This window comes from Phacochoerus africanus, chromosome 9 (genome assembly GCF_016906955.1).
Source record: "Phacochoerus africanus isolate WHEZ1 chromosome 9, ROS_Pafr_v1, whole genome shotgun sequence".
Classification (NCBI taxonomy): domain Eukaryota; kingdom Metazoa; phylum Chordata; class Mammalia; order Artiodactyla; family Suidae; genus Phacochoerus; species Phacochoerus africanus.
This window is the reverse complement of record NC_062552.1, coordinates 86514774-86542316: the sequence shown is the minus strand read 5'-3', so window position 1 is coordinate 86542316 and position 27543 is coordinate 86514774. Positions and strand designations below refer to the sequence as shown.

General features: G+C 36.7%; 1 long non-coding RNA gene across 1 annotated transcript; it reads left to right on the top strand.

Annotated features, from left to right (window-relative positions):
* Window positions 1–19149: 19149 nt before the first annotated feature.
* Window positions 19150–24805, top strand: LOC125136446 (uncharacterized). Its single transcript, XR_007137188.1, has 2 exons — window positions 19150–19263; window positions 24596–24805. It is a non-coding gene; the product is annotated as an uncharacterized LOC125136446 (long non-coding RNA).
* Window positions 24806–27543: the final 2738 nt, after the last annotated feature.

Here is a 27543-nt window from a genome sequence, read left to right as displayed (position 1 = left end):
TTTATCTCTTTCCTCTGGAAGTTCCAACTTTGTATATAAGGCTGTTGCCACAGAACTTGGGTGTTTATTAGACATCCAACTGAAAGAATGTTGGAGGATAAATAAGTGAATGAATGAATGAGTCTTACTGTATTAGATAACTGTTGCTGTACAATAATACAGTTGTTTAAAAGGCGCTGTTTATTATTGCTTGTGCAACTGTAAGTCAGCTGGAGCTTTGCTGATTAACTCTGAGCTTGGCTGGGGTGATTCATTTGGGATGACTGCCTTTTCCATGTTCTTCATTTTCCTCTTGGAACCAGACATGTGTTCCTCAAGGGCACAGCAGAAGCACAAGAAGGAAAGCAGAAATGTTGAAAGCCTGTTAAGGAATACTATCATGGCCACCTTATTTGTTTGACCACATAGGGCATCTAAGTCAAGGGACAGGTCAATATATTCTTCTCCTTTAGTCACATGACAAAATTGCATATCAAAGGGTGAAGACACAAGGAGAGAGAGAAAATCAGTCTCAGTCATGAATCCAACCAGTTAAGAAGGAAATACTGACAACCATATCAAGATAGAAATAGAAAATTGGTTGCTTACCATAAAAACCATTTGGCCAAACTCCATATCATCTCTTTTATCCTCATATCATCAAGTCAGGCCATTACTGACTTAATGGCCTATGTGATCTATAAATATTTACCAAATTAGATTGGATTACAGATAGCAACTAGATTATTCAGAACATGAAGAATCTTGATATCTTCATTTTTAATTTTTTTTTAAATTAAAGACAGTAGATATGGAGGGCAGATGAGTTAGGAATGCAAAATGAAAAGCTTTGAACACAAAATATTTGTACTTTATGAATGAAGACACTTTTACTTAAATTTACATACTTCATGTTGGAAGTGGTTTAAACAATGTTCAAGGTCCTAATAGTAGCTCATACAATGACCTTTTCAATTTTAAATGAGCTTGGAATGGGTCGTGTAGGTTTTTCTGGGGCTGCTTCTTCAGAGTTTCTCCTCAGTTCACTGAGATGGTGTTAAATCTCCAATGTCCAGGCGTTGATTTACCAGGAAGAGTATAGTTCACTTAAAAGCAGAAAAAGCCCTGGCAATTATCAAGCCCTGTGAATTCCTGGCCCTCTTCCTTGAAGGCCCAGTGGGGCCTACTCAACTGGGCCAACCCCACACCATGCACACTGGACTGGTGGTCCTCTTATCATAGAAAATTCCACCAGTGCAGCCAAAAAATACAAAAGGAAGCACACAAGAAAAAAAAATGTGAATATAATATACAGGCCTGTGGATTGAGTTTTATGAAAAGAAAAAAATAAAGGAGGGGAATTTTTCTTAGCTCTTTTTCTAAGTCCATTGCACTAGAAATAATGGGACAAGTGGTTTACCAAAAGTAAACAGTTTTACTATTTTTAATGACTCTGAGAGGATAGCTTTAAAATGTCTCTCCTAATTTTGCCCTATAATTGGATCATTTAAATTTGACTCCCTGATAAATAGAATCATACTTTTTCCCATGATTTGCTATGCTAAAGAGTTTGTATTTATTAAAGATATGCAGATCCAGATATTCCCACCAGGTCTTTCTGGCTTGACTTTAGTTCCTAATAAAGTGTAATATCAGGGCTCTGCCCCATAGCTAAGAAACATTAAGTTCTTGGAGGAAACAGGATTCTTCTGGTTGTTTTTTAAACCCACTAATATTTCTGAATCTTGTCCTTCTGGTTTCAGAAAATATAAGTAAAAGATGGGAACATGCGTTCCTCCTTTGCCCAGTTCTGTCTCCCAGGTTTGTCTATTTCAGTATGAAGAGTCATCCTTAAATGGACAAACTCCAGTGTTTTAATTTCTCTCCATTTTCTGCTGAGAGAACTTTTAAATAATCAGCTGAGTGTGTAAATGCTGAATCCTGATACTATTTGAGCAAAGGAGCTGTGACAGAGTTCTCACAGCCATCAGTAAAATTCCTTCTAATGGGATTCTGGACCAAGGAAATGCAAAAATCCCTAATAAATGTCAGGCAGTGCTCAACTTCTAATCCGTTGCCTACAAAACCTTAGGAAAGAAATTCATTTATTGCTAGGAATTGCTACCATCCAAAGTTCTCATTCATTCTTTCCTATTCTATCATTTACTTGAAACCTGGGTAAGACACGCCTTGGAGAAGGGGGCAGGGGAGAAAGAACTGCCACAGATGGGAAACTGAGCTGCTTTACAAATATTCACAGCTGCCGCTTTCTGTAGCCATGCCCCATGTTCCACTGGACTCTCAAAAGGCAAGTTCATAAGTTATTTTGCCATAAAAGGGAATCAGTGCTTAAATCCAGCTTCCCAAAGACCTCAGACACGAAATTACCACAGCACTCCCTAAGGTCCAGAGCACAGATTTTGCTCTCCTCCCACATGCCTATCCCTAAGAAAAGAGTTTTCCCACTAGATAAAGTAATTAAAAGCATTCTCAGAATAGAAAACAATACATTTGTGGCTTGAACATGAGCCTATTTTCAGAAATACTCAATTTATTGCATATTTACAGTTTGATATTCCAACAGCTGTGAAACTCTCATATGAGGAATTTAATTGCTTATAAGAAGAAATAAAGCATACAGGAGTAGTTGTGTGTGTGTGTCTGTGCTTGTGTGTGCCCATGTTGTTGTTCTGCCTACCTCTGATTTGTTAACTAACTTCAGGGAGAATTCCTAAAAGACCTGATACACCAGCCCATGTGAAGTCACTGGTTATCTCTAAAGGGGAACCACGATTTTTAAATCCTGTCTAGGTAAATTACCTTTCCAGTGCAGGGTATTTCCTTTTAGAAGATTCCTTGGGAAGGGCCTCTAGGGAACTGACTAACTTTTTAATGGTTCACTCAGATTAAGAGGAAGGAAATGTGAACTCCTCTGGGGGGAGGCACCACTCTAGGCCGTCTGCATCCTGTAATTCTTCCCAAGTCCGTGAATCATACTTTTAAGACGCCTTTTCAAGGGCATTTGTCTTCCTTTAAGAGAAGGCCAACGCAGAAAAGACAAGGTTTAAAATAGGTCTCAATCAAGCCTTAGCCATAAGAACAATTGCCTGATTCTCCCCCTGTCTATCTGGAGAAGGTCTCCGAGTGTCCTTTACCTGCACGCCTGCCTCGCTCACCTTGCACAGTACTTGACTTGGATTGCTTTCATACTTATTTTGCTTTCAGAATTAAGATGATTTCTAATATCATCCAAGCATCTTTAAGCTATAATTCTGGATTGTGTTATCCATTACAACCAGCTTCTGAGACTGATTTCATGCATGCAATAAAAATATAAAGAAATGAGCTACCATAAGAAGCCTTTTCCAAGCCCTTTTAGATAGCAATCTTACTTTTAAAACCATGTCTTTATTTAATAAAAATAGTTTTCTGTAGGCAAATATAGACTATGTTTTTACCTTTCCCCAAAAGGTCTGAACACTTTTTTTTTGTCTTTTTTTTGTTGTTGTTGTTGTTGTTGTTGCTGTTGCTATTTCTTGGGCCGCTCCCGAGGCATATAGAGGTTCCCAGGCTAGGGGTTGAATCGGAGCTGTAGCCACCGGCCTACGCCAGAGCCACAGCAACGCGGGATCCGAGCAGCATCTGCAACCTACACCACAGCTCACGGCAACGCTGGATCGTTAACCCACTGATCAAGGGCAGGGACCGAACCCACAACCTCATGGTTCCTAGTCGGATTCGTTAACCACTGCGCCACTACAGGAACTCCTGAACACTTTTGAAAATAGTTTTGGTAGTAGGTAGAAGTGAACAAGGTAAATTTCTGTACAAGAATGAAGTAACAATAGCATATTTCTAAAATGGAATATCAATTTCTAAAAGTAATATCGATTGTATTGAATCTTTAATTGTATCACAATATCAGTTTCTCAACGAATAAAGTATATTTGATCGATCATCTACCAAATGGCAGCTTGTAATTTTTTTAAGCTGCTAACAAGAGTGGAAATGTTCTATAAAAATGCAAAAGGACAAATGCAAACGACAAGGCATACCTGTGTGAACCCTAATGTAAACCAGAAATTTTGGATCATTATGAAGTGCCAATGTAGGCTCATCAGTTGTGACAAATATTCCACTCTGGTGGGGATTTTGATAATAAGAAAGGCTAGGCTTATGTGGAAAATCTCTGTAAATTCCACTCAATGTTACTGTGAACCTAAAAATACTCTAAAAAAAATGAAAACCTTTTAAAACATGTCCAAAAGTAAATTTAAATTGTATTTAAATTAACAGAATCCTCAGGGTTGGTTTCTACAGATCTGCAAACAATCCCTTCTTTGTGATTCCTTAATCTGAGTCTCTAGAAAAATCAGCATTTATTTATGTGTGCTTGTATGTGTGCGTGTTGGGGGACCTCTATGGCCACCATTCCATATTGACCTCAATTCACATGTAGCAAAATGTGATTCAGGCTGATGTAGAGTATACGTAGTTTTTATCCCCATTTGGAGTGAGTAGTCATACCCACTGGTGATGGTGGGTAATATATGGATATATGTGTCATATTACTTTTCAAAATCCTAAGAATTCTGAATTATAAAACACACTTTACCCTAAGCATTTTGAACGGGAGATTGTGTACCAAACACGCTGAATGATAGAAAATAGCAAAGGAAGAAAACAACAGAAAGGGAAATAGTGAAGTCCTATTTTATCCCTTCCCTGATTTCTTGGGAGATTTGGTTCCTAGGTGTCCATGTAGACCCCCATGATTATAATGGTCACTTTTTATTGAAATTTACTATCAGTAATAAAGTGCAAAACCCTAGAAATATAATTATGATTTTTACTCACATATATGTATCTTAGAGGTTTTATATGAATGCCTATAGACCATATTTTGTTTCTTTAAGTCTATTGCAAGTGAGTACCCAGAAACATGTCTTTCTTTCCTCTTAACCACTGGTGACTATGATTGCATGGTTCATTGCTTTAGAACAAAAGGACAACAAAAATATTGGAAAGCCAAGTGTACATTCAGTTTTAGCAAACTTAGTTTCAAGGAAATAGTCCAAATAATATCCTCCAGGTTTAAATTTTTAAATGTAAGGTTTAAAAACCTTACATTTATGCTCCTATGAATGTCCCTCAACATGGTAAGGCCTTATTAAAATAAAGAAATCAAGATACTTAATTGTGTCAGTTGAATGTTTCTGAGCCATACTATTGACAACAGATAAAGATTCAAGTGACTTTATACCTTTGACTCTGAGATAAGATCCTAGATAAGTAGTCATTCAAACATACAGTGTGACTACTTACATTTAAGTTTAGAAAAAAAAAAGTTTAGAGATATTTTCTTTTCTCTCTTGCTGGTTCCCTTGTCCTAGTCTTCAATTTGAATATTTCCTGTACTTTCTCTGCAAACTACTGGATTCTTCCATATACTTGCATACACTTCATACACATTGAGCAATGCTTGAGCAGGTGAGGCAGATGCCCTAACTATTCAATGCTTATCCAATGCAACGCAAAGACCATTTTGCTTTTAACAATATTCTGAAAAAAATATATATGTATATTTAAAAATACTCAATTTTTACCAATCTTTTTAAAAGATTTTAAAGAAAATTTGTATCTAATTTTGCTAAATATTATGATTATAGAATTTTTTTCAAACATAAGAATCACAGTGATATGAGCACAGATATTGAAAGATGCAGTGGTAGATTCTATTTCTTTGGAGCAGTAGTTGTTTGAGATGGCAAAACTGAATTCGTTTTGTTCAGTGGTAACTTCTGTGTTATGGTTTTACGGGGAGACATGACTTAGACAAGTTCCAGATCATCCTGAACCTCAGTGTCCTTCTCTGTAGGGTGGCAGTGACTGTGGCTACCAGGCTAATGGGAAGATGGTAGGAAATTAGTCAGGCACAGTTCCTGGAGATCCCCATCTCTGGAAGCCTCTGCACAATAGAAATTGCAAGATTAGCAGAGGCCAAATTTCCTAACAGTTAATTTCATCAAATGTTGCTATGTTAATTTTCTTTCCAAATACCATTATTGACATGTTGATGCCTTCGGAGGGTCTAAATCAGGTGCTGGGGAGACAGGGTTGAATAAAGCATTGCTGGAGGCTTTGAGATGTTTTGGTGTAGGAAAATTTCTTTCCTCATAAAATGTTTAATGTTTAATTCTGTGTGAAAAAGTAAAAAAAAAAAAAATGTGAGGCCAAGGATTGAAAGCATACGTCAGGAGTTTGTTGATGGAAAAAAAAGGAGAGAAGAATGAAGGAAGAAAGGAAGGGGGGATGGAGGAAAGGAGAGAGGGAGGGAGGGAGAGAGGGAGAAAGACCAAGAAAAGATGGTCCAGTCTGCAGGATCCTTATTAAAATATTTCCTGATGCTTGAGCATTGAAAGAGAAAACATCATAGATGGATTCTAATGCTCTAAAGCTGCAATCCAATTGTATAAAAGCATAAATTTAAGTCTACATCATTTGGGAGAAAATAGTTAAATATCTTTTATTTTTATTTAGAGCTGATATCTATAAAAATCTGTTCAGCTACACAGATCCATATTATAGAGATTATATATACAAATATTTTATTACTTATGCATAAAACATGATTTGTTGGGGGATATAAACTATAGCTTTCTCAGGTATCACAGCCACTTGATTGTTCTGAGTATTGGCTTTCTGACAGGGTTTGGAATGAAGCCATTTTTATTAATTTAGTTATTTTTGCTGATATAAAAGGCCGTCTATCATGTTAATGATGTATCGGTCTGCGGTCCCACCGAACAATAATTACAGAATGTTCCTAATAGTAAATCATTTGTCACAATCACAGCTCAGTACAACAACCTTTGGTTGAGCAGTGGAAGACATTATCTGAATAGCAATACACCTTTATGTGGACCCATTAGAGGAAGCTAACACCCAGTGCCCTGCAAAAACCTGAGATTCAAGTCTGAAATGACCTCCCTAAAAATCTCAGCTCAGGGATGTGTACCTGCCCTGCTGAATTTTCTGCAGTGTTAAACTTATCTGATTGGCTAGAACCAAAACATTCTGGCAAGGAGTTCCTGTCGTGGCTCAGTGGTTAACAAATCTGACTAGGAACCATGAGGTTGCAGGTTCAATCCCTGGCCTTGCTCATTGGGTTAAGGATCTGACATTGCTGTAGCGTAGGTTGCAGACGTGGCTTGGATCCCGCATTGCTGCTGTGGCTCTGTCGTAGGCCAGCAGCTACAGCTTAAATTAGACCTCTATCCTAGGAACCTCCATATGCAGTGGGAGCAGCCCTAGAAAAGGCAAAAAGAAAAAAAAAGTTCTGGTGAGAATAAAATAGGCTAGGCTCTACAAGAATCTGAAAAATAAAAAAAAAAAATTAAAAAAAGAAAAAAACAAAACCCTCTTGTCTAAAAAGATGATCTGTAAAGGAAATATGTTAAAGGTTTAACTAAATTATCTTTATTTTTAGTGACAACTGGACAAAGAAAAGATGCAATACCCCATCCCCACTCCCAAATTGTGATGGTTAAGAAGACATCAATAGCTAAGTTAAGTGAAAGTCCCATTAGAAGAAAGATCACACTCTGTTTCGTAAAGAGTCAAAACTTGATTTCAGTTATTCTTAAACAGTATTTGCAAATAGTGAAAGCCAACACTGTTGAGTACTTCTGAGTATTTCTATGTGCAGGGATTCTTGGTTCTGTTGTTATTCATCTCTCTCTCTCTTTTTTTTTAATCTTCTAAACTTTGTTTTTTACAGTTTTAATTGAGAGGAAGGTACAGAGAGTTCTTGTACACTCCACTCCACACAAGCACAGCCTCTCCCACTCTTAACATCCTCCACGTTTGTTGCAAGTGATGAACCTACACTGACATATCATCGTCACCCTGACTGTCCCATTCATATCAGAAACTCTTACCCATTTAATGTGCATTCATTCCTTTCACAGTTTCGAAAACTTTGAGATGAGCTCCACTTTAGAAACAAGGACACTGAAGCATGGAAGAGTTAAGTCAGCTGTACACTGTGGAGAAAAAAGGGAGATTTCTAGGGTTTTGCCAATTTCGAGTCCCATCACAGCTGATTAACTACTGCTCATTATTGAGGTACCTCAGTGAAATAAATGGACATCGGTCATCCAGCACCCATACATTTATTGATTTTGCCCAGGTAACATCAGCCATGCTTATTGGGCAACAGTATCCTCATTTCATAGACAAAATAACCAAACCTCAGAGGAGGGAAAGCCAAGATTTCAATCAAGTTTCTTTGCCTGAACCAGCACTAGGTCATACTGCCTTTGTCCCCATATTCTGCAGGATATGTTGCCATGGAGCTGCTGATGAGTCACTGAGTCATGGCTTGCTTTGCTCAAGTGACTGTGGTTTTTACAACACTGATACTCAAATCAGACACCCGTGGATTTTACTTTTAAAAACTTCAAGGTAAATTCCTATTTTGAATTTTTCTAAAGATGTGGACTCTTGGCTAGAAATTTTATTGAGGATGGAATGGAATGGGTGTATACATGCGAAATGATTCCGAAGTACTTGTTCACTAAACCCAGTGATTTGAAAATAGCCTGAAGATCAATTAAAATGTAAAGGATGGGGGGAAGCATAGTTGGCATATGCTTTTCTAAAAGACCACATAGCAGAATAAGGAGGTTTTCTTTAAGCATCAACAATGGAAATTGTTCTAGAAGTATATGCACAAGAAGATGGTGAAGGATGCGAAGCTAACACTTTCCAATTTTCGTTGTTTTAAAGAGCTTCAAATGGAGTTCCTTGTCCCAAAAGTGAACTTGTGAGCCTCAAATTAGCATTAAATAAAATAGTTTGTATATGCCTTCTCCTTTCAGAAATTCACCATATCTTTTAATATCTAAAGTTCTGATAAAGACATCCAAGGACTCAACAGACATGTCATGCTTGTATTTATAGTATCAAATCTCATATATAATTAAATAGTATAGTAAAATCTATATTTCTGTAGATTTTTGACAGCCACTGATAACAACAAGGATGCCCTTGGGCAGAGCTCGAAAGCAGATATCCAAGGACACCAGGGGACCAGAAGTTGGTTTTGACCAAGTCTTTGCACCCCTTTTTTTTCTCCTATTACCAGACAGCCTACACGCAGAACGTGCAGCTTCTATTCCAAGGAACCCGGTTCAAACCCACAGGCATCCTTGACATGGGTACTGCTTTTCTAAAGGGGAGAGAGTCCCTTAAAAAAAAAAAAAAAATCAGATGGCTTCCTCTTGCCCAACCCTGCTGTCCCCTACCCCTGTGTTCTGTCCAGAAGAAAAATCCCTCAGCCGCAATGGTTGTTTTTATTAAATTCTCCTCAATAAAAAGCTCAGGCAGGATTTATTAGGTACTCAGGGCGGACGTTTAGTATTTCGCCAGTTATTAAGTGAAAATCAATAGAAAGCAAAGAAAATGGAAGTCACTGCACTGTTAGCGCACCGTTGTCGCCCAGATATTATGTCGGCTGTCTCGTAGATTCATGACAGACAAAAGAGGCCGGGAGAGAACTTTCTGCTTACATTGCACGCGCCAAAGTGGGGTTATTCATTAGAGCCGGCAGCCAGCCAGATGGATTTCCAGTTCAGTTTTACCATTTATCTTTAAAACGCCTGTATCGAGTGAGAAAGAACACTGATATTATGTGATATCAATGGCAGGTTTATGTATCTAAATCAGGATTTATTGTTATTTTGTTCCAAAGACCTTTTTTTCTCAAGAAATACCATTTCACTGGAAGAAAATAATAGCTAAAACCTTGTCAAAGATAACCTTTCATGCTGTCCGTGCACCACTAGCTGTAAAACAAATAGAACCCGGTATATAAATAGTTTTAACCACATCCTTACAAATCATTTCTTTGGAATCTGTTTCCCCCATTTCAATATATATATATATATATATATATATATTTTTTTTTTTTTTTAAATACCACAAACATGATTTTTGGTCATTGGATGTTTTCGTTGCCAAGAATTTAACTTTAAATAATGTTAGCAATTGTTTGAATCATGTTTAAAAGGTCTAGCTGTTTTATGTCCTGTGGAATGCTACTTTTTCCAAAATCTTTTTTTTTTTTTGAAAAGCAAAGTGATCTGCTGTTATTCTTTTCTTCCCCTGACTTAGAATAAGCTTTAGAGTCAAAAATACTGATCACCTTTTTTTCTTTCTTTCTTTCTTTTTTTTTTTTTTTTCCCCCAACTGCTTCAGGGTCTTCAAGCACAGGGATGTTTTCCTTTCACTTGAATGGACTTTTTGGATAGCTTCTGGGTTTTCTCTTCCTTCTCATCCTTCTCATCCAAAGGCCAGATTACAGCTGACCTGATCTGGTCAGATCTTCCTTCAGTCCTCCTAAGTAACTGAGATGGCCAAATGCCAGGGTGAACCACTGCAGCCTCTTTATAAATTACTCTGAGAAAAAGAATACAATCCATGCATTTGTAAAATGCCATTAGTGGCACTTCATGATGAGGAGGAAGAACTTATTATACCTGGGTTTTGATTGAAGCAGTTGCTAATATGAACTTGCGAAATACATTTTTAAATTTTCTTATTTTTTCTATTTCCTTCTTTATGTTTGGGAAAAAAGAGTGTAATTTAGCTTTGTGTGGACCAGTAGTAAACAGCAGCCAAATACTGAGGGTTATTTAAAATCAAAATTCACTTAAATGACATGAACTTGTGAACAATTCTTTAAACATCAACTAAAGCTTTTTGCTCCCCTTGAGCAAAACCTCCCAGTGAGGTTTTTTGGCAGAGTTGTAAAAAAAAAAGAAAAGAAAAGAAAGAAATATGAATGGATTATGAAACACTTATTGACTGATCTCCTTCATTATGAAACCAGATAAATTCATCACATTTTACTAGAAATTTCCTTTTGCATTTCCTTTTTTTTTTTTCTTTTAGTCTTTTTAGGGCCACACTCACGGCATATGGAAGTTCCCAGGCTAGGAGTCAAATTGGAGCTATAGCTGCTGGCCTACTCCACAACTCACGCCAGAGCAGTACCAGATCTGAGCCACATCTGTGACCTACACCACAGCTCACAGCAATACCAGATCCTGTAACCTACTGAGTGAGGCCAGGAATTAAACCTGCGTCCTCCTGGATACTAGTCGGGTTCGTTACCACTGAGACATGATGGGAACTCCATATTTTCTTATTTAGACATGGGCACCAGTATTTTTTTTTTTTTGTATTTAAATGTATAGATAGTCCAAATAACATATGACACATAAGTGCTATCCTCAAATAAAAATGTGGGAGGATCTTTCTACTTTTCTTTTTTCTTTGAAAAGGTCATTCTTTTTTTTTTTTTAAATTTCAATAATAAATTTATTTTAGCAAAGCCAATTTGTCCAAATTATTAACATTTCAATATGTAATCAATGTAAAAATTGTTGAGATATTTTATATTTTTCCACATTAAGTCTTTGAAATCTGGTGTATAATTTTATACTCATAGCATATCTCGGTTTACCTTGCTAGCTTTTTGTCAGAAATACTTCATCTGTCTTTAGATTGAATAAAATTCACAGTTGAAAAAATAGATTCACATATTAAGTTGTTCTAAACATACTTGAAATTTTTTCAAACATACTTAAAATTTCATTTTCCCTGTAAGTCAGTGACAAATGTTTCATCTTTTTTTTTTTTTTGAAAAGTTCATTCTTAACTTTTCCTGTGTGTATAAACTTTTGTATGTGTTTATATGTATGTGACTGGACCTGTTGATGGAGAGGTGATAAACGGCAAGGTGATTCTAGAGCAACATTGCCTAAGTTCAAATGCTAGCTCAGTTATTCACTGGCTGAATGATTTGGGAAAATTACTATGGTTCTGTGCCTTAATTTTCTCATTTATATAATGAGTATAGTAATCTTATAGATTTCTAACCTGGAATAAATGGGTTAATATATATAAATTTCATAGAGGATTGCTAGACCAATATGAAATCCTCTGAATGTACAAATCCAGAACATGAAGTTTCCTATTTTAATACTTCAGTTTTTTTTTTTTTTAAAGGTAGAAGATAATCTCACTGGGGGGACTCGATCAATCACTCATTTTCCTATTTACCCATGTATTTGTACTCTGCAAAAAGATCTAAAGTCTTAAGTTTCCATCATAATGAGAAACACGTTTAACCAAAATTTTACTAAACACATTTGCTTTAAAATAAGATTTTTTGTGGCATCAACATTCACTAATACAACAGCAATAATAATAATAGTCAGTAAGGGTAACCAAGTATTGATCTACTAGTAGCTATAGTGATACGGTCTTCATGAGGCTTAATGTTGAGTGGGGGCCTATTCATAGACACCATCTTAATTTGTTGAAAGCAATGTCTAGTTATTTCATTATCTAACAATTAGCATCAATAACACATGCAGCTATGAGAAAGAAAGAATATTGCTCATTAATGTGACTGGGGAAGTCAGAAAATGAAAACATTAGAGCCAAGAAAAATCAAAGTGGGTGACTTGGACCCCTGACTCACATGCAACAAGTCAGTTGAATATTTGCCATGATTGCTTTATTTTGACTTTCCAGAATTAGCTCACTAGCCTTTCAGCTTGCTTCCCCTCTCTGAACTGTATGTTTCTTAACGTTACAGCCTGTACACTACGCCTTCTTTATTCCCACTCCATCTAGTCGAGAGCTGAAGGAAGACAGCGGAAAGCACTTATTAAAAGAAAACAACACTTTATATAGTCAGGCTGGTGGGAAAATTGGTACAATTAGAAAACACAGTGGGTTATGAGAGAGTAACTTTTGTCTATTTTCATGCCTGTCCCTGGGTACTCCACATTCTTTCAACAAAATTGTGTGGGTGTTAACAACAGGGAGGTTCAGAGTCTAAGTGCTGCAATCAGGCTGCCTGGCCTTGCACCCGCTCTTCCTCTTAATATTTCCAAGACTTGAGCTCGGGATTTATCTCTCTGTGCCTCAGGCTCTTCATGTGCTGCATCGAGTCCCCACTTACGTACTATGTGAGATAAATAGTACTTACTTATGTATTAAGTGAGATCATATACCTAAAGTACGTAGAGTGTTACCTAGTAAATACTCAATGAATACTTTTGTTAAGATTTGCTCTCTAAGGGGGCAGTAAGATGCTGGTTAATACTCTCACAAGTCCATGACCTCACTGAGCTTATGGTGGATCAGGAAATTCAGAGAAGCACCCAGGCACCTTCTACATGGTTAAGATACTGATTAGGACAATCTACCTGCTCTTTAAGGCATGCCATGGGGGTAGGGAAGACTTCCTTGTGGAAGTGATATCTAAGTGGAGTGGTTAATGAAGTCACAAGGTAGTGACCATCTGATCACTGTAGACCCATGATGTCCATGGAAACACCTGCTGGGATGTGTACCATATGGTGCCACTACCCATAAATGGGTGCTTGAAATGTGGCTAGTGCATATAAGAAACTACATTTCTAATGTTACTTAATTTTTAATTTTTAGTTTCAGTGTATATAGCCACTGGAACTGGGCAGATAATGTACCAGGCAGCATAGTTTTAGATAGAGAGAAAAACATATGATGGTCCAGAGCTGAGAGGATTCTTATAACACTGAAAAACTGATATTTTGAAGAGCAGATTCATGAAGGGTGCAACTTTGGCAAATTAATAAAAGCAATGCATGGCTTACTGAAAAGTTCAGGCTTTTACTGAGGGCCATGGGAAGTCACTGATTGAGTAAGAAGGAGAGAGGCATAACTAGATTTGCATTTTAGTAAAACCACTTCCACTGCGATTGTAATAACAGCTAGAACTATTAGCATTTCACAGTTTTACAAACTCATCTGATAACCTGACCTCATTTAATCTTCTAATCAGTTTTATAAGACATATCTATAACTATATCTCCTTTCATAGATCTTTGCTTACTTTGTCTTCAACTCCTCAACTTTTGTGCAGACCGCAACATCCTCACAGGAGTCAGACGTGCTAAAATTAACACACTCGCATGATCTTTGTGGGCAATTTCAGGCATGAGGATGCTTCATGAGTCAATTTGGAAATGGTTCCAGGTTACTTCCAAAAAATGTTTAAGAATCTTTTTACTAAATGTGACCTCCTTTGGAGGTGCACATCCACCCAGCCATGTTCCCACAGGCTGCCCACTACTCCTGGCACATGAGTTATCTCCTCCAGCAGAAGGTAGTGATGAGAGGGCTCAGCTTTCCTGTGCATAGGGGAGCAGTGAGGAGGATGAACAGCCTTGCCCTGCTTCAAAAGTACTTCTTTTTACTCACACATCCATCTCCATGCTTTCCTCCCATACCTGCTGAAAAGAGAACCTGGCCTAGACAAGACTGTCCAGGGCCATATGCTGACAGCCTGTCTGTCATTGCTGACCTGACTCTCCATGTCAGGTCTGAGAAAATAAAAGATGGCACCCTTCCAAGTGGAAGTGAGGAAGGAGCATGGCCACCACAGGCTGAAGCCATCTTCTTCCCACCATCACACACACACACACACACACACACACACACACACACACACACACACGAAACCTTTCATTCAGGAATTCTCTCTGTTAAAACCTTCCAGAAAAACACTCACGTCTAATTTTAATTTTATTCGATCAAATCATTTTCTCTCTCTCTCTCTTTTTTTTTTTTAAGGAGGATTATTCATAAAATCACACTTCCTTTAAAAAAAAAACAGGAATGTAAATGCTGCACTAATTTAATTACACACTGGCTCTGTAAGACACTAATGTAAATATTCTGGTGAGGAGGCCTAAGACACTTGAAGTAATTACTTAAGGACTCCCTTTCAAAGAATCTCTCCCATTTTTATTAAATGCCTTTTAACATTAGCACTTTCTTCCTGACAAATTAAATGAAATTTCATTACTCTCCCTGACTTAATGGCATGAGGCTCCTGCCGAGGTGTGAGTTAACCCTCCCCGGACAGCTGACAAGGGCTCCTCCATTCAGTCAAAACGCCACTGTCCTAACACACAGAGAAAGGAGGCTCCGAAGAATCCTTTGTGTTTTTACCAGAGTGTCCAGAATCCTTCATTGCTTTGATGTTTTTTTCAGCTATGAACCTTACGAAAATCTAAAAACCTGGTAATATTGCTCTTTCCCAGACTTCTCAAATTCATGGCAAAAAAAAAAAAAAATTAAAAATAAAAATAGTATCATCAACTGAGACCCTATCAAGGACAATAACAATTACAAACAGTTATAGGTTACATATTAAATACCTTCCTCCAAGCAATTTACTTCTTTTAATTCATTTAAACACTCACAAAAACACGCTAAAGTGAATATAGGATCCCCTCCACCCCACTCTCCACCCCCGCTATCTGAAAGTAAAGCATCCCTATGAAACCGGTGTAAACCGTAGTGGCCTAAACTGAAAAAGCAATTACCTTAGGATACATCTTGCCAAAGGACGCACGAAATAAACCGAGGTAAACCACAGATGCTCGCAGGCAGTTCAAAGCTATGGTGGCTTGATGCTGAGATGCTGAGTATAGTTCCTGGGGAAAGAGCTTGGCGGAACGGCTCTCTCTAATTGGAGTACAGGCTACCTCTATAAGGCTCTCTGCAAAACAAATGCTGAATGCTAGTTTCACTCTTTGCTTTTTTTCCCTAAAAAGCAAAAAAGTCTCTGGGTTTCTTTCGGTTAGCAAGGACATATAACTAATGTGAGGTCTTTCATAAAAGTGAAATGGCGTTAAAGCAAACCTTCAAAAATCGGGGAATACCAGAACTATTAATATTCCCACTCTAAACTGAGGAATTTAATGTACAGAGTGGTTAAGCAATTGACCCAGGGTCACATAGCTAATCAGCAGCAGAACTCAGATTCAACCCAACTCTGCAGCTATGATCACACTGCACAAACGGTTACTGAATCCTCCACCTTGGACAGACACAGAATTACTTCCATATCCCTTTTTACACTGGTGCAAATAGAGAATCGGATGTTGTACCACAGGCCCAACATCCTTCATCTCATCTCGCTCCAGGATCTCATCCCAGCCATATCTTTAAAATCACTGAGCTTCCAAGGTAATCTTCCAAAAAGTGGGCCTTGAAAAAACTCATTTCTAGACCTCCTTTATTAAACCTATTCAGGAAAAAAGTGCAGTGATTTAATTTTGAAAGAGAATAAAGGGAACATTACTGATAAGATTAAATTTATTAGTAGGATCTTAGGGATCAAGTTATTAACGTATAAGAAAATTACAGAATAGCTACTCAGGAGCTGTGGTGCTGAGGTCTGGTCCTATGGTTTTCCATATGAACCAAGAGTACATTCATGTTTATCTTTGTTAAAATAGTCATGAAACCTTTTATGAAACAAACCCCAAATTGTTCTGTTTTGAGAGAGAAGGTATAGTTGAGAATATGGCAGAGAAAGAATATTGAGATGAGCTTTACACTAAGGAGGATGGTGTGGGAATGGGTTCCCTAACCAATGTCTCTGGCATTTTTAATTTTATTATCTTTTCCAGAATAAATGGTCTCATTTTCTGCCTAAGTTTTGCCTTTAATATTTTTGAAGTCTACTTGTTACTCCTTGCTTAGGCTTATTTTTTCTTCTCACTCTTATTTGGGGTTTAATTTTATCCCTGTCTTCCACATTTTAGGTAAATTTCACGGGACTGAACAGATTCATGACAAAAGAACATTCTATTTGGTCAAATTTGAATTTCAAGAGATGGCCAACTTTTAATGAGAAGGCATTATGGTTTTGTTTCCCTTTTCTTTATGTGACTCAGTGATATTTCTCTTTGGCTGGAACTGTTTTCTCTAAGCACACGCTGTTTTCCTGTCCATGTCACCAGTAGCTCAAACTTCCTGATGTCATGTCCCATCTTTACCCAAAGGGTGTCCTTTTGAAGACCTCAGGCCATGTGGAAGAAAAATAATCAGCGCCAAGTTCAGAAGACAAATGTTGCAAGGGGGATTTTTTTTTTCCTCTCCTCTTGGTTATTCTTAAACATGTGTAGTTTTAGAGATCAGTATGTCAGTGTTTTGAAAGAAGCAAAGACTTGAATTTATTTTGGTGCAGCTATCAGATTTTGAGGAGCTGGATCATTTGTTTTCCTCTTGTGAGGTCCAGGTAAAAGTTCATTCCCTCCATGGCCGGGTGCTTCTGACAAACAAAAATCAAGGACCCAAAATAAGTATTTTATCTAAAAAATGTGAACTATCCCAAAACAAACATGAAAAAGCACAGCTGCCAAATTCCACAAGTAAAAAAGAGTTGAAGGTTGAGACAGCTCAGGATCTCACTGGGGAGTAACGGGTAAAGTTTGGCCAGCTGCCCTTAAGGCCTTGAGGGACACTCAATCCAATTGCCATGTCTTAGCGGATGTGAATTTCAAGGTTACACCTGGGTGTTCAAGGGCAGGGCCAAGTGTAATCGGCACTTAGATCATAGATTAATCTTATTTGCCATCTATTAGGTTTGATTCCTCTTCCCTCTCTCCCTCCCTAAAGCCAGGATTATTGTGATAGTTTAAGATAATGGATTCTAACAGAAGAAAGGTCACGCAGGCATGGAGATTTGGAACCTTAAGATAATATGATTAATCTAAAAGCTTCTTTCTCAAAGGGGAGGGCCGCACTTTTCATATGTCTAATTGAGAGAGGAGAGCTGAAAGACTGAGAAAGAGCAACAGAAATAGGAGTGCAAAGGAACTGAGTCCTTGTCAACAACTGCAATTAATTATCATTGTCAGGATGATCTTTCATTAGTTTTCACACTAATAAGATAGATTTGCCTCATGCCCGAAGCTGATAAAACCTTATTGGCAATGTTGATAAGACTGTGTCAGTATGGAGAGGCATTCATGGACATCTTCATCTTATTTTATTTTTATTTTTTGCCAAAACTAAATAAGTCAGTGGGTATTGCTAAAAGTAACAATATCTGGGTGGTTGGGACCCTCAGTTACAGGAAAAATCCTTAACATAGCAGTTGACATAATCAAAGCAATAAGTAAATATTAACCAGATTATAAATGCTACAAACACATGAGTGCATGTTATGTATTTTAAAGTATACAGTTTATTCCTATCCTCTGTAGATATTCCTAGATAGCCCTAACTAACCAACATGGATAAATCCATAGAAAGAAATTAAGAATGATAATTTTTCCTAATTAATCATAATTTAGATTCTAGGCTTCTAAAAAAAATTAGCCTCTGTCCATATGCAAAATGAAAAAAAGAACTTATATATATATTTCCCCATTCCTCTAGGAAAGAATATCTTTTGTTTTACTGTTATACAGTTATATAACAGCTAAATAGTTTTTTTTTTTTTTTGGCTTTTTAGAGCCACACCCAAGGCATATGGAGGTTCCCAGGCTAGGGGCTGAATTGGAGCTATAGCCTCTAGCCTACACCACAGCCACAGCAAAGCGGGATCTGAGCCGCATCTGCAACTTACATCACAGCTCATGGCAACACCGGATCCTTAAGCCCACTGAGTGGGGCCAGAGATTGAACCTGTATCCTCATGGATGCTACTTGGATTATTTTCCACTGAGCCATGAGGGGAACTCCATATAACTCCAAATAGTTTTTACCATTATGGCTCACTGTTGTTTTGGGGTTGTTTAAATGTATAGAAACATTTGTATTTTGTTCTATAAGAAATTTGCTTGATATACATGTAGTATAGTGTTTGAGACACACACATATATATATGTAGACACACACACACATACATATATGTAAGACTCAAAACCAAACCATTTCCATTAAATTCAACTTTCCCTGCCTTCCTTATTTATTTACTTATTTATTTTGTTGGCCGCTGCATGTGTTTAAGTTCCCTGGCCAGGGATCAAACCTAAGTCACAGCAGTTACAATTCCGAGTCCTTAACCTCTAGGGCACCAGGGAACTCCATCACTTCTTTAAGCTAAATAAAACTGTGCTGTTGGATTGTTTAAGGCAAACAACAGAGGACAAGGTGACCCCTCTAGTATAGCCGACTACCTCCCAAAGGCTCCGATTTGTAGCCTTAGGGGAAGTAACATGAGATTTTAATTCGTAATTTCATAAACAGATCCTTCCCTTTAACAAATGGAGCTCCCCTGATTCGTTCCCAAGGAGTAAAAGCAGGTCATGTGGTGTTTCCTTAACCAAGATGACAGGCAGCCTAGAGAGGAGGCCATTCCTGGAGCATCTGGGGGACCCAGCACAAGGAAGGCAAGCAGGAGGGCCATCCACTTAGCAGGTGAGCTATGGTTCCTTCATACAACATGTAAGATAATAATAGATGTCCATCGGCATCCATTGAGATTCTCAAGACTCTGCACAGTATTAAAGCTGTAGGAAATAATTACTTCTCAATACAAATCCTGCAGCCTCTCATGAGAACTAACTGCAACATGAGTGGAAAAGCTTGTGATCAAATCAGAGGAACAGACAATGGCTTCAAGGTGAAGTACAGAGAAACTAGCACAGATTGATGTTGAACATACAGAAGAGTAAAACACATCCCTCTGGGTGAAACTTCCTTTTTTTGAAATATTAAAACTTCTCACTGAGGGTGGAAAGAGAGCCAAATTAGGAGTTTGGGATTAACATATACACACAACTATATATAAAATAGGTAAACATCAAAGACCTACTAAATAGAATAGGAAACTATACTCAATATCTTATAATGGAAAAGAATCTGAAAAATAATTATATACACATATTTATAGATATACGTATAACTGAATTACTTTGCTGTTCATGTGAAACTCGCAGGACAATGTAAATTAACTATTTTAAAAACTTAATAATGCTATAATTAATAAAACTAAATAATGCTATAATTAATTGATTTCTCAACTTGAAAATATAGTAGTCACTAAATCATTCTGTAGCTAAAACCATGGAGAAAATATTACTTGCAATTTCTGGAACAACAAAAAGTATTTTCCTATCCTCTAAAACCAAATTTTGATTCTCTAAAAAATATCTACTTTCAAAAATGTGTACAATGGAGCACTTGGAAGTATAAAAAGGCAACATGTGTGGATTCAAATGCTGACTCAGAGAAATTAGTCAATGTTGTGACCATTTGTTTAAACTCGTTGAAACTGAAATGTTCCAGGTTTGCTTGTGATGTGATATCAGTTCTTCAATGTTTTGCTTTATTTCAGTGTGTAATAACTGGAAAGAGAAACAAATGATGCGGGCCCTATCCTGTTCCTTTTTGTAGAGCAACCACCACAGAATATGTCCAAACAGAAATGAAATGAATACTGGCTTTGCCTGCTCAGTTGATTCTGAAATGGGGCGGAGGAGGGGCTGGGGGGTGGGCAGGTTCCAAGAGGACTGTCTGGATGCTGGTCTGTAATACTCCTTCCCACCCTAAGCTCACTCCCACGTTCTGATCTTCCTTATCCTCAGAAAGAGGTGTTGGTGTTCAACAACCCCCATACATCTCAGCTTTACCTAATATATGATGTGTTTATTCTTCCCAGGCTGCAGACCATATCACTCTCAAATGACTGACAACAACTCTGAAATGAAGTGGGCCCAAAGTGAGCTCTAATAGGTGTGGGAAGCCTCTCTAGTCAAACATAAAGCAAATTAATGTGAGCCCCTCCTGCACCTTTAGTCTGGAAATGTCATAAAGTAATAAACAGGGAGCCCTAGAAACGTGGAGGGATGGATTTCAGTCGATTTACATATTAAAGGGACAGGCCACTTTTCATTGGCTCTAATATTAAATGTCTAAGTTTCTAAATTCTCAGGTCTGTATTTTCTAAAATAATTCTTATCGTAGGCTGAATATATGGATGGTAATGAGATAAATGCAATTATATAACTATCTCATTCACCATAGTTTAGTTGTAAGGATTGAAATCAAACAAAAGAATAATTCCTATGGCTGTGTGTTCCCAGTGTTTATATGTCAGAATGTATGTGTGCTTATGTGTGTGTGTCTTAAGAGACCAGGGTAGGGAAATAGACTAATAAAGAAAATGCAGAGAGCTACAGCATGAACTGACAATAGATTTTAAATTTTTCTTGCAATTCTGATTTTATCCCATTCCATGAGGTTTGGGGAAAATACTTGAAAACAACAACAACAACAACAAAACCAGTGTGACAGAGTTAATGATTGATGTGCTCTGAGAGACTGACCAAAACAAAACAAAACAAAAAACAAAAAACAAAAAACCACACACACACAATTTTTATCAATCTTTAAACCTCTAATATCCTAAAATATCTGGTCTGGAAATGTATCACACATGTAAACGGTGAATGTAAAAACTTTTTACAAATGATTTCCAACTTGCTGTGGTAAATTCCTTTGTTTTTTATTTATGTTTGATATGACTGTCCTATGTTGTTAGTCATCTGACTAAACAGGTCCAGGTAAGTTATTAGTATATGAAAAGAAGACATGGATACATACATTCCCTCTCTGTCTTTGTTTTCCTCCGAGAAACATGTATGCAGGCGTGCATGCACACACCACACACACACCACACACACACACACACACACACACACACTGCAATTTTTGGTTATCTCTTTTGAAAGCAAAAAATACACCTGAGCATCCAACTTAAAATTGATAATACAAATGAGCACACAACAGAATTTGTTGTTTTCTTATTTTTAAGTTGCTGCTGAGTTGTCCTAGAATTATTTCTTTCAAATATTTTGAGTTGGTTTATAAATAAAGTGCAATGAAAGCTTTCTCCTGCGTGAAAATAAAGCAGTTTATCTCTCATTAAAAAAACTAAGAAGGATTTTTTCAAACTCTGATCATTTTAAGAAAGGAAAAAAAAACCTATGAAATATATTCTTTTAAAAGTTTTTAAAAGCTTAGTAACTTATCTCTGGAAGGTCTCATTATTTGGGATTTTTTTTTTTTCTCACTCTTTCTTTCTTTCATTAACCCCCCTCACCACCCCCGGTTAGTTCCAAGTAAATGAAATTAAAATGCAGTTTCTTTCTTTCTTTCTTTTCTTTTTTTTTTTTTAATCTTTTAGGACCGCACTCACAGCGTACGGAAGTTTCCAGGCTAGGGGTTGAATCAGAGCTGTAGCTGCTGGCCTATGCCACAGCCAAGTGGGACCTACACCACAGTTCACGGCAATACTGGATCCTTTAACCCATTGAGCAAGCCATGGATGGAACCTGCATCCTCCTGGATGTTAGTCAAATTCGTTTCTGCTGAGCCACGACGGGAACTCTTAAAATTCAATTTCTAAGAAAAACGTCAAAAGCCACAGCCAAACAGTCACATCAAAATATGAAAGCAAAAAAAGAACTGAACCTGGCATAGAATATATTTTATTAAAGGATTACTCATATTTTCTTAATTTTCCTTTTCTTTTAGATTATAACCTTTACAGGTACATTTAAAAGTTTATGTGATTAGTATTTGTAAAATTCAAAGCAAATCTCTTCTTTTTTTGACATCTTAGAAACTAAGAGATTTTATTATTATTTGTGTGTGTTCATTTTATGTGTGTGAGTGTATGTGTGTTTAGATAAGAAATCATTTTGATTCCTAAAACCCAGGACATTCTTTCTTGTGTAAGAAGATAATTCAATATCCTGCTAATTACAGAGCCAAGACTGAAAATAGATACTTAAAATATATTGCATTCTATAAAATCGATCCTGATTTTCTTTATAAAAAATAAAATAGAAAATAGTTTTCTTCCATATGCCTTAATAAGTAAACTCATCCATCATATCTTGGGTTATAATTTTTGTGTTTTCATTACTTTTATTAATTTTCTATTTGTTTCAGAGAGCATTGCTGCTTTTATGTTTAATAAGAACTTTCCATGTAAAAAGAGCATTTATTTAAGATCTTAATAAAAACTTGGCCTGACAAAGGGAACATGTGTTAAATGTTTATGCTTTAAAAAAAAAAATCATCTTGCTTGTGAATACTCTTAAAACTTTAGAACACCAAGAGGGTTAAACAAAACAAAATCTTTTCAGTACAACACATTGTTTAATGCAGCATTACTGAAGCTTATCTACAACAATAGTTTATGATATGCATGGTCATTAAGCTCATGCATTATATACATATAGTTCCAAAAAGTTCTATGAAATGGAATCCTTTTAATGATATTTGAAAAGAAACTAATAGGAACTTGCCTGTTAATAGAAATAAGAGCCTGAAGCTGGAACCAAGAAACTTTAAAAGTCAAAAGATCTTTCTACCTTCAAGCCTTACCAGGAGAAAAAAGATCAGAATCCAAGATGACCTTTCATAAAGGAAAAAAAAAATGTATATGTTACAGAACATCTTATTTTCAATGCATTTTAAACTGAAGTATATTAAAAATTCAATCAGAAAGTATAGATGAGTTGATGTGTATTATATGGGGGACAGCCAGGAGGTTTTTTCATGGGAGGTGGAATTATACCTATCATTATTTCTGTGGACACACAAAATAGAAGATGAGCTTTTAATAAGGAGATACAACATTTTAAGTGTATATCTTTTTAAAATCAGTCTCTCTTTGCAAGTAAAGCTTTATTACTTCTGAGTTCTTGACAGGCACTTGAAGAAAGGTCACATAATAAACTGTGCTTATTTCTCATTGCAGAAAAACAATAAGTCATGTCTGCATCCATTATTTACCAAATTGTCTTCATTTTTCTTCACCTGCTGGGTTTTCAGCAATAAAGATAAATAATATTATAAAAGTAGCCTAGATATTTTCACAATTATCCAGAATTTGATAGCAAGCTAGTCTTCTGGAGTCGAAGAGAGGAAAGGAAAGAATTTGCTATCCAAGTCATTTACTAGAAATCCATTAAAGGCTATTTACACAGAAAGATACTTCTAAAATCACAAATAGATGTATTGGAAAAAAACTTTTAAATATAAAGTGAGGACAAAAATTTATACTCTTTTCTTTCAAAGAAATTATATTTTTAAACACTAAGTAACTTGTTTTTCAATGTTTTTCTCCCTTTCCTGCTCTGTCATTGATAGTTCTGACCTGAGTAAACTCATTAGAGCAAAGAAATTTTTTTTTTTTGGCTGTACCTTCTGCATGTAAATGTCCTAGGGTCAGGGCTAAAGCCCACCCACAGCAGCACCCCAAGCCACTGGAGAGACAATTCTGGATCCTTAACCTGCTGAGACACTAGGGAACTTTAAGAACTATTCTTAAGTATTTAAATAATCTGAGCAAAGTAAACCAAATTATTTAAATGTGTTTCCTTAACAACTGGAATATTTTAGTGTGTAGGAGCCTGTCCTTAAGGGCCAGACTGCAAATCCATGCTCTGATATATGTATGCACTAAACTGGTTATTTAATTTCTCTGTGCCTCCATGGTCTTATCCAAAAATATTGGTGGTAATGTGGTTTATAATATCTGCCCTTAAGTAAATTGCCTATCGGATTACATAATAAGGAGGTCGAACCTAGGATTTGAACATAGACAAGTTAGACTCAGTATCTATGCTCTGAACCAAAAATCTAGCCTTCTCCACATTCCTTCAGCTACAGGAAGGAGTTTCGGAAGACAACCTTGTGCCAGGCCCTCCCACACTAATGTTATTTTATTCCACAGGCCCATCCTAACTCAGAGTACCTCATCACAAATTGGATTGCAGAGAACTCAAATGAAGAGGACAAGCAAACTCAGGAATGTGGAGCACCCATCATCTGCCATGGTCAAGGAGATAATCTGTGGAGAGAGAGAGAAAACAGATGGGGAGAGCTGCACACACAGAGATCCACGAGGCTTCTGAGAATAAACAAGAATCTCTTGGCTTCCCAAGAGCCTTCCAGACTTTCCTTCTTATGTTTGGGAGTTTTCCTGACTGCCCTCCTTGACCTTGGTCAGCAAGGACACTTATAAACTTAGCGGTGTGGTGGTGTGTGTGTGTGTGTGTGTGTGTGTGTGTGTAATGGGGAAGGTCATGAGATTTAAGCCAGTTTCTTTCTTTTTTTTTTTTTTTGTCTTTTGTCTTTTTATGGCCACACCCATGGCACATGGAGATTCCCAGGCTAGGGGTCTAATTGGAGCTGTAGCTGCTGGCCTACGCCACAGCCACAGCAACGCGGGATCTGAGCCGTGTCTGTGACCTACAGCACAGCTCACAGCAACACTGGATGCTTAACCCACTGAGCAAGGCCAGGGATCGAACCCGCAACTTCATGGTTCGTAGTCGGATTCATTAACCACTGAGCCACAATGGGAACTCCTGAGTTTCTACTCTTCATATACATAAAGTTCTTAAAGAATATTGGTAATACTTTTCTATTTTAATTGAACTTTGGTATTTACTCTATCATTTTCCAATGGACGTGGCATCAACTTAACATTCTCTAGCCTCTCCTTTCATTATTACCTGGCCCCTAAATAACTTTTGCCCCCACTTCTTGTCCCTCTTCCTCCTTTTGGGGTTCCACCATCTTTGCCTCTGCTCAGCTATTTCTTCAACTTCATCCCTATTCCTAGATGTTCTAGGCAATCTCCTACTCAACCCAAAGCTCAACAAAATATCTCTTCCTCTGTAATGTCTTTCTGAATAATTCAGGAAAGATGAATCATTTTGCTGTTTATATTCACACAGTATTTTATTTGCCTTTAATATATTATGTTATCATTAGTGGTTAAAGTGTTTCCCTCAAGGGCAGAGACTGGGTATCCCTCTCTATTACTTATCTTTTATCACCATCATGTAGGACGGCACCAGGCGGGGAATAATAAGTGCTCAGAAAAAAACAATATATGTTTTGTATGAATGGACTCAGGAAACATCACAGCAAATATGTGTATGTGATGTTTTGTGAATTCTAGAAATAAAGTATGTCATCCAAGAGTGGTATAAATACATATATATTATAAGAATTCCATATAGCATAAGGTACTAAGGATAATCAGCAAATATAGTGGTTAATGAAAAATACCACCATTAAGGAATATATTAAAATGAAGTTTTGTAAGAACCAAAAATCAGACTAATGTTTTCCTTCCTTTTTTTCTTATAAAAGTAAAATATTGAAGATAAACAGCATAAAAGATTAATTTTTTGGACTAGACCTATTTATTTAAGATAAAAGAGAGATTCATTGATCATACTATTAAGAAATATGCATATTTTCATGTGCACGTGTGTAGTAAGGTTTTAAAATACAATGTACCCATTATTTTCCTCAAATTCAGGCAAAAGTGTTCTTAAGGACTTACTTTCACTTGTTTTATTATTAGGAACATAGTACATTTGGTGATTATATATAGTTTCATTATTAAAATATATTATATAATACATAATAAAATAAAAACATACAGTGGTTTTAATCATTAGATACGTATTCTAGGGAAAAACTCAATTCTATTAATGCTTTCTCGCTCTGCCTATTCCTGGCAAGCAGGAACATCACAGAACATTCCACACTGGTAGCCAGGAGATCTAGGCCTGGCCCATCCGCCTACTTCAATCTGCAACTCAGGCCTCTTCTTAACTCTTTCCTACTTAAGTCTGAAGGTTGTTGTGAAGATAAAATAGGATAATGCGCATGCTAGTTCTTTGAAAAGTATAAAGCACTATATAAATGGAAGACGTTATTGTAAAAGGGAGTTTAAAACTATAGCATAAAAAGACGTTATAAAAATAAAATAAAAGTGACTCTAGTCACTTATTTTTATGAGGTACTTTTCTCTCTTTGGAAAAATATAATTTACTAATTCAAGAGAGAGCTATTAATTTCTCAGTCCTTCACAGCCATTAAAGCAGGGATGATGACTTCAATTCAGTTTACAAATGGAGTGGGCATACTGCAGGGGAATGCTACTCTCAGGTTACATATAAATGGAATTAAATTAAATTAATGAAAAGAGAAGAAAAGCATGTGTATATAAACAACTAACTCATCCCTTATGAGGCCCAATCACTGTCTGAAATGAGGCATCAGTTAAAATATCTTCACTTTTGCACATCTCTTTCCTGTACTTCTCCAGATTTCATTTGGAAATTATTTCTAAAATATTATTAATAAAAATAATATCCGTATGACACTTTTAACACTTCAAATAAAATTATCATCAGGTTTTAAATTCAGTGGGGCATAGTGAGCCTCTATGTACCTGCAATGATATGTCCATGAAAGTACTTAACAATTTTGTATGTCTCCAGAATTCATAGGGCAAATCACCCAATGTCAGAAAATCATCTTGGTAAATGCGGAAAACTGAACTCATGGCCGTAGATACTTTTAATTAGATAAGAATAGTCTCTATACTTTGATTTTTGACTATTATATCAAACCTTTTTGGGATTTTTAATAATTTCCAAAATACAATGATAGATCAAAATGTAGAGTATAAGAAAAGGAAAACAATTTTTTAAAGGGTATGAAGCTTCATTTGTTTGTTCTGTAAGTTATCATCTGATACAACCTTCCTGATGATTAGTGATAATCTGCTGCTGACAATAAATCTTGCTGGGTTAGAGATGAGGGATATCTCTGAATGACCTTAGGGAAATCTATGAACATTTCTAAGACCCAGGT